This window comes from Argiope bruennichi, chromosome 7, assembly GCF_947563725.1.
Source record: "Argiope bruennichi chromosome 7, qqArgBrue1.1, whole genome shotgun sequence".
Taxonomy (NCBI): domain Eukaryota; kingdom Metazoa; phylum Arthropoda; class Arachnida; order Araneae; family Araneidae; genus Argiope; species Argiope bruennichi.
The window spans coordinates 9812101-9821148 of NC_079157.1; the positions used below are offsets into that span (position 1 = coordinate 9812101).

At 26.2% G+C, this 9048-nt stretch overlaps 1 protein-coding gene across 2 annotated transcripts in view; it reads right to left on the bottom strand.

Moving 5' to 3' along the window:
- LOC129976094 (alpha-tocopherol transfer protein-like) overlaps positions 1-8665 on the bottom strand; it is a 30250-nt gene extending 21585 nt beyond the window's left edge. The window contains exon 1 of one of the 2 annotated variants that reach the window (XM_056089471.1): positions 8513-8665. The gene's annotated coding sequence lies outside the window, so the exon portion shown is untranslated. Of the gene's footprint in view, positions 1-5750; positions 5964-8512 lie in introns of those variants that run through there. The other variant, XM_056089473.1, reaches the window with a different exon arrangement.
- Positions 8666-9048: the final 383 nt, after the last annotated feature.

Sequence of the window (9048 nt, forward strand, 5' to 3'; positions counted from 1 at the left end):
ACATATTTGACATTGAGTGATGAACTATTTCCGATTTTTTTCCTCCTTATTATTTTCATACAAAAATAAAACAAACGATCGGTAAAAAAAAGGAAGAAAAAGCTTAGAATTCATTGGGAAAAAGGAAATCTCAAATTTCATATCTCATTTGTATTCAAGTGTTGTAAAAAACAGCTCAATTGAAACTAATCCATTCAATAAGATTTTGAAATTGATCCGCGATATCTTGTTAAATGTTGACCTTCCCAAATATGGATATATTACAACGAAACTATTGCTAAAAAAACTCTGCGATCTTTAGTGTATCGATGAAAATATCAGAACGCTTCGTTTACTATAAAAGTATCAAGAAAAAAAAAAGATTTTTTTACATAATTCTTAAAAGAACTCATGAACCGAAGAATTTATCTAGTATTTAAAATACATATCTAACAATAATTTAACTACCAAATTTATTCGAAAAGAATATATATTAAGTTAAAAATATTCGAAAAGAGTACAATAATTTGAATAATATATTACAAATGAAATTAATTAAGCTAGAAAGGAAAAAAAATTATTATCTTATTTAAATATATATTATAATATTGATTTGATTTTTCTGGATCGATTGTGTAAGTATTGCATATCTGAATGTAATTATTTTTACGTCTCGCAGCTTACAGAAAGAATGTCAGTCTAAAGAATTATCAGTTCGTTGAAATTTGATAAATTTAATGTTAAATCCATATAAGAGATTTCATCTCTCCTCAAACCATTTTTCATTTACCGTTCTCACAGGCGAACCAATAGAATGCCTTTTTTTAATTCAATGAAATCTGAAACACAAAAATTCATTAAGATCTCGAGTTTGATTTTTTCGCTGAAAAGCTTATCTTTTAAAACTTTAAAGTAATATCTAAATGGTTTTTGCTCTGTAATATGTTCGAAGTTATTGAGAAAAAATATTAAAATTTATATTAATTTTTATTTAATAAATTGTTTTTGAATACTCTTTTTTGTTAGAAGCCTTTAACTCCCAACAAATAATTACATAACAAATTTGGTTGCTTTAGATTCAACGGAGCTTTATATTCTGAGTATAAAGATTTTCACCTTGCGCAGTTTTCGGATGACACGTCGGTTTTGAAGTATTATCATTTATATAATTATTTATTTAGTAATTTACATTTTCTTTTATCTTTAACCTTACTAGGCTTTACTTTTAATGTTGCAATGGTAGTTCTAATTTTGGTTCCGAGCAATAACTTTGTCCTTCAACGAAGCCCGTCTAATATTTTGACTGAGCGTATCTCAGTGATGAAATTTTGCAATAATTTAACTACCTGACTACCTAACTATCTGACATGCATCTTGCAGAAAGAAAATGAAAACAGAAAATGATAGTTTCATCATAGCCGATAGATAAAATAAGTAACTTCATTCAAATGCTACAACTTTCAAAATTTATTTTTGATATAAAATAATCCTCCCTTCAGATTTATAAAAGGAAGATCATTGCCATTAGGGTTACTTGATAAAAAAAAATCACATCTTTAGAAATTCATGAATAAAATTCTCGAAAAAGGCGATAAGTACTTTGGGATCTGTTCTCTGGGTGCATAAATCAGATAATGACCTTTGACTGTTAAGATGACCTTGATGATTAACGAAAAACGCATTAATTTGATAACCTTGAAATCAAGAATGACATCAGATGAAGAAAAAGAAATTTATCGCATGTATTTCATTTCCAAATTGAATACAATTAAATACAAAACTAGCTACTTATGTTGTCAAAAGTTCCGGTTAAAAATCGAAATTTCTCAATTTATTGTTTAAAATGAAGAAATATTTTGGATATTTGAAATTCAAACATGCGTAAAAGTGATTTATCTATCCGTTTAATTATCTGGGTTGTTTTATCAAATGAGGCGTATTTACATGATAGGAGCAGTTAACGACTTTCCGCTTGGATTGAATCTAAAAAAAAAATTATCGCTCAATTCTAATTGCTGATATAAATTCACTTTAGGGAAAATCAACGAATATATAATATATTTATGATAACTGTGTCCTTGTATAAGAAATAACTAGTTCGTAAAAGACAGCTGCATAATGGAGTCATTTTCGCATTGATTTTTCCCATTTATTCAATATTCTTTATTTATGATAAAAGGAATTAAATTTGATATTTTAATCTTTTGCTGCCTTTCCTTGAACTTGAAATTGACAAGAAAATAATTTTCCTTATGCGCCTTGAAAAAAGATTAAGTCATTATTTCACATGCTTTTATTATTGTCTCATTCTTTTTTTGAGAGAAAAAACAAATCAAAAGTATTTTAAAATGGTTTGATAACTGTTTTTAAGTTTGCATTTGTTATTTTAAGCAATTCATTGAGCAGCAAAGTAATACTTTATCTGAATCTTTAAATTAGTACATTTCCTTTATCTTGGGAAAAAACAAAACCATATTTAAAATTGTTTAATAAAAATTTTTTAGCCATTGTTATTTTACTTTGACGTAATATGTAATTGCTGGTTCAAACTCTGTTCTGGTGCATGAATATATTTATGATGATAATATCTTTTAAGAAAATTTTTATTATTCGGTAATGGTAAAAGTATAATTTAGTCCATTTACCGTATCTGTTTTTTTATTATTTATTTCATCTTCTTCGATTATTAAATATTATTTCTTTAAGTAAATTCAGACATCATACTGTGAATTATTTTTCATATTTTTTTTTTATCCATACAGACATTTTTCTTTTTCACCATATGTAAATCCATTCAACTAATTACTTTTCTCCTCTGAATTTTGGTAGGGATTTTTTAGTGGTCAGAGAATCATTACTGTTATTATTATCATTTGTTTTGTTTTTGTTAAAAGAAATCAGCTTTGTTTCAAAAAGGTTTTTAACTTCGAAACGACATGTAGAATAGATCATTAATTCTAAATTTTACAAAATACCTAAAAGAATTACTAACACTTTATAAGCAGTTCAAACCGCATATTTTAGATAATTCCAATTATTTTTTAAAAATTAGACACAGATTAGTATGATAGCTTATTTTCTAGAATTAAACAATTTATTTTTTTATTACTAAATCTCAAAAGTTCTTCCTAGTTTATAAATGAGAATTAAATGAAAATGTTTGAATTAGATGTAATTTTTTTTCCTTCTTTTATTTTTATGAAACTTAATAAGATTGCATTTAATCTTTAACATCTGTTTTTGAAAAATAATAAACTGAAGCGCTGAAGAATTTATTGAATTTGTGTTAGTTCTCGCTCTACCAACCTACTTAAACCGATATTATTCAAACTGGAAATGGAAAATCGTTTTTTAATCACAGAAATTATCGGCTGTACTTCAAAAAGTTTTTGGAAATCTTGAAATGACGTATAATTATTTTAATTGAGTTCAGAATAAACAATAGACCAGAAACCCAAAGATGTAAATCTTTTCAATTCTCCAGATAACAGGAAAAGAAAATTACAGGAAAATGAAGAAAGGAAATTTAGAGTTTGATTAAAATGAAAAAAAAATCATATTGTTTCAAGTTTAAACAAACGAATTTTACTTCTGTTATTACAGAAGAAATATTAACTACAATGGAAACAGACGATTTTCGTGCGAAATGTTGCGCCCAGTAAAAAATCGTTTGAAAGTTTTTGGCAAAGAATTAAGGAATTCAGAATTTAAATTTATATCATGAAAATGCAAATTATTTCTTATAAGAATATTAATTATTCTACGAAACGCAAAGTGTGAATAAATTAATTATTAAATTAAAGATTTCTTTGCAGCCGAATTAAAAATTTTTTGAGGAAATTAACAGTGATTGATTCTTTCGTTGCAAGACTTTTAATGACACGCATGGCAACAGTTGAGATGTGAAAAAAAAAACCCTTTTTTTTTATTTGGGAAAATTTAAATGCCTTATGAAAAAATAACAATAAGATATTTCTTAAGCAAATTTCAAATGTATTGAATAATTAATTTTCTTGTAAAACATTTTACTAAAAATATTAAAATCGATGCTATTAAGAATTTTGTCTTGTTTATTCGTTCAGCATATTTTGTAATATCTTTTTATATGGCCATAACTTTATAATTATCTTAAATGATTTATTGAATACACGTAACAAATATTCCAAAAATTAAATGAAAAAGTATATTTCTTTCTTTAAATAATTTTTTTTTAAAAAAATCCATGCGATTTTTAATATAATAATAAAAGAAAAATTTCTAAGAAGATTAAGATTTCATTACACAGATTTAAATGGAAATGAGTATTGTTCATATTTATTTTCCATTACTCTCTGGATTTAATATTTTTGATGTTCAAACTTAAAATACTTGATAAAGAATTTCAAGTCATTTTTTTCCTCCTATTTTGCATTTTGAGAAGACTTCGAGTATTTAACAACAGAATACTTATACACTACCACAAATTGATTTATCAAAAATAACATCAATAAATTACTGCGCTTACAGAACATTAGGCGGATATATTTCCTCAATTAGGAAATGCACAGGAAAAAACGATTTTTAACTCGGTAGCATCACGTAGTCATATCTTCCTGTGCATCGTGGAAAATGAATCAGTTATTGAAGTATTAAAATAAGCATGTACGAACACAAATAATTTTATTCATATTTTAACTTTACTGGAACCGCGCAGAAGGGTATGTGTAAAAAATTCTATCACCTAGCAAAAGGTAATGATTTTTTTTTTTAATTTTAGCAATGATTACAACTTAAAAAATTTGTGCTTTTTTAACTCAATTTTTGTAAGTTTGTATTATTTTTAAAGATATTTTTTACTGGTAATATTTTGAACTTTGCTTTTTCTTTTATAATTTGAGGCAGCGAAGAAATGCACAAAGAAATGCATCGACTTAAAGGAATATTTTTCGATATAATTCTATGAAAAATATATATTCAGAACGCTTAAAATAGGAAAATGAGTCGTGCTATTGGATAAAGCGTATTAAACAAAGAACCTTGTTGAAAAAAGGTACCGAAATCAAAAATATACTGCATTATTTTCGGCAAGATTTTTTATTTCATAATTATTAATTATTTGCATCATTATTTGTATCTTTTGATTTTAAAACTACCAGGGAAAGAAAAAAAAAGATTTTATTTGATGGAAAAGAATAAATCCTAAATATTTACAATTAATATAATATTCAGAATCTATTAAGAATTAATAATTGAAGCATTTAAAAAGGGTTACTAATTAGAAAATTTTGCATTTTAATAAATTTTATAAATTTTTCACGAATCCAAATACTCACGTATAAATTTCTATCGTTTTCTATTCATTAAAAAATGCACCATTTCCACTACTGTTTAAATTTAAACAGATATTACATAAAATTCATGATTTATGCTAGTTAATGATTCAGAAGAACACTTTATGTTGGCGAACAGGAATGTACAACTTAAGTACTCACAAAATTTCACTTTTTTTAGAACCGATTTCAGTTATTCATCATAATAATTTTTTTAAATACTAAATTCGATTCTAAAGGTTTTTCATTAACGCATTCATTGTATGTTAAATACGAGGAAAGGACCTTGAATAGATACAATGATAAGTAGCTGTTAATCTAAAGCGTTCGGTTTATTGAAATAACAAAATGCAATCTGGATTGACAGTTGAATGACAACCTTAAATTGTAAATTTCTTCCGCATTGCGCGGAATTAAGAGAGAGAGAGAGAGAAAAAAAAAAGGATTGAAAACGAAACTTACTGGCCTGGTTTGGAAACACGTGCACGTGCAGGTTTTGACCGGCTTTTGTCCCATCATGTGTTAGTCAAAATGCTCCAAAAACGCGGTTGTACAGCAACAACAGCAATAAGAAAGTAAGTTTTGGTTTACAAAACGGTTTATAACATTCTGTTTAAACTTTTAAAAAGATTTTGCCGTTGTTACTGCAGGAGAATATGATTAAATTCGATTTTTAGATGAACGGATTGCCAAAGTGGACTGTGAAAACTAAACTGCGATATCGAAACGTTTTTAGCGTTGGTAGAAAGAAACGCAAAAACTGGAGTGTGCGTTTGTTGTCACCTGAATAAATGTCACATCTGCTATTCCGTCATTTTGGACTAAAAATAGACAGGAAATAAAAAAGATTCATGGCACTTTCAGTAAAGTTCGCCAAAAGTTTCGTAACACGTGACTCTGGCAAACACGTGATGACTTGAAATTTGTAATAGGGACAAAAAATCCAGAAAAAAACATGCAAACGAAGCATTGTTAACAGGGAAATAAAGATATATATTCACCAAAAACATAAGACATAAAATATATATAAGGAAAAACATATATGATTGATTCTACCTAAGAAATATTATATGATTTGATAGAGATTTTGAATTGTAAACTGTGATGATAAAAAAAATGTTACGTAAATTTAAACCAATTTTATTAATAAACTTAAATATTATGTATCTTTAAACTTCTATCATTCTGTAGATGAAAAATATTAGTTTGAATATTAAATATTTGTTCCATTTTTTTAATTTAACTGTATTCTTTGTTTTGCAAAGAAACCTGACATAGAATTATTATAGTTGGTTTTACTAATTATTTCAAATTTTTACTTCTTCTAACATGTTTATTAAAATAATATATGTATTTTTTATTAATAATAATTTTTATTGACAATAATGAAAACAAATTTTGTGCATCATAGAAACAAAATAATAACATTACTTTTTAAAATAATTTTTTTTTTCGGTTTTTCTGTGGAATAGTCAATTTTCACAACGACCTTCTTATTTTACAATAAACTAATTCTCAGGTAATATTCTTCTACTCTTGGTGCATTAAATAATTAAAAAATTCTTTTAAAAAAAGCGAATAAATTTCATAGAAATATATTTTTATTCATTATTATATCCATACTCAGGATAAATGATATGATATGTAATATTTAACGAAGTTTTCCTTCAAAAATATTTATTTATTAATATTATATTATTTATTAAATATTAAAATCAATATTTCATTAGCAATTGTAGTAGAAAATCTGGCGTTACACCGTAACGCTGATGTTAAATTTTGCAACTCTTTTTCATGAAACGGTTGGATAAAAGATACATTCAGTGTTGAAATATCACCTAAAAAGCTAAGATTATCCTTATTTTTTGTGCAACTTTTCTAGAAAGACTTGAATAACGATAAAACAATGTTCTCATAACAGTATAAATATGGGCAAGTTCTCTAGAAAGATTTGAATAACGATAAAAAAGAGTTCTCATAACAGTATAAATATGGGCAATTTTCCTAGAAAGATTTGCAGTATAAAACAAATTTATCATCCAGAAATTTCTAAAATGACAGATTCTATCAAATTTTTAATATATAGCAATATTAAAATTAGAATGATAGCAATTAATCAGCGGTGTTATTAAAAATTGATTTGAAATTAATTAAGAAATAATTTCTCATCTATATTTTAATAATTAATTATTCTTTTACTCAATAGTTGCCTTTTGTTTTAGATCAAAAAGATAAATTAGCATTACATGAATTGAAAATATTGATTTAGTTCTGAAATATGTATTACTAAACAAAAATCAAAGCTTCTTATACTTTAAGTACTTGGATATTTAATTTATGAAATATTAAAATAAATTGCATTAGTTTCAGACTCAAGGATATCGTCACCAATTTTAGAGTACTCTTCTAAAAAAAAAAAAAAAAAAAAAAAAAAGGAAATTTAAAATGTTTAAATCGAAATTACTTTAATGCATCATTTTGTAAAAATAATTTATATATTAACATTAAAAACAAGCACATATATTAAAGAAAAAATTTATATTATATATGTGTTTTAGTGAGCTATTAAAAGAATCTGCATTGAAAACATCAGATATACCATAAATCGTTAACAAAATTGCAATGGAAATACGTCATAAAATTCAATCATAAATTTGAAACACATCTTTTTTCTCAAATATATCACAAAAATATTGCAAAATACTTGCTATTTCTGAACTTATAATAACTTCTATAACTTATCAAATATGACGAAAAAATGTAAGGAAAATTTAATATTTTTAAACACTAGTGAAAAAAGTTAGGAATAAAATAACAATTTTAAAATTTTTGATATAGAATTTAAAATATAAAAAAATTATTGGCAGTTCTTAAATTTTCTAGAAATTTAAGAATTCGAATCTTTTACAAGTAAGAAAAAGTAATTTCTAAAACTCATGCGTTATACATTCCATACAAATCTTAATCAAGTAAGCGTGCACAAAATGCAACAAACTTACGAGAAATTTATTATCCAAAAGGCCGAAAGAAAGCAGAGCTCAGACCGTAAGTGATAAAAACACGAGCGAAGACTCGGACTGTCAGACAATATCTACTTCCGCCCGCTGAAAATCTTTCACTTTCACTTGATCTCTTTAACCGAAAAAATTAAGCCGCCAAAAAAATAACAAAGAAAAACTCATGCCGAATCTGGGTTTCGACCTAAATGAAAAGTTCCAACTTACCTAAGAGAAACAACACTGTCACTTGTAAAGAATCTGTCTCAGTCAATTCGTCAGTCAAAAAATATTACTCTCACTTTTTGGTGCGCAACAAATCGCTATTTTCAGAAACTCTTGTTTCAATGAATTGTATTTGAAAGTGAGCGTATTTATAAAATACATGTGGGTTTTCTCCATAGTCTTAGGGATGATAAAAAACGTGACGCTTTACGCAGTTGTGGTCTTGACCAATCAGGTGAAAGCTGTGACGTCACGCCGTCGGTCTGGAAGTCCAATGAGAGACCAGTCCGTCAAATTGTCCGCTTCGTTTAACCATGAGGATTTTCAAGCCATTAAACAAATAAAGAAAGTTAAAACTAATAAAATAAACAAACAGGGCAGATTAGGAGGTGTTATGGTAGTTTGTAGATAAAGAAAACACAGGGAAATGAGTAGAAGATTCATTGATTGTTGATAGTGAAGAAATGTTTGTGAGATTAGATGCCAAGATTCGGATTAGAATACCATTTTCTAGAAAACAAAATTTACCAGTCGGACCT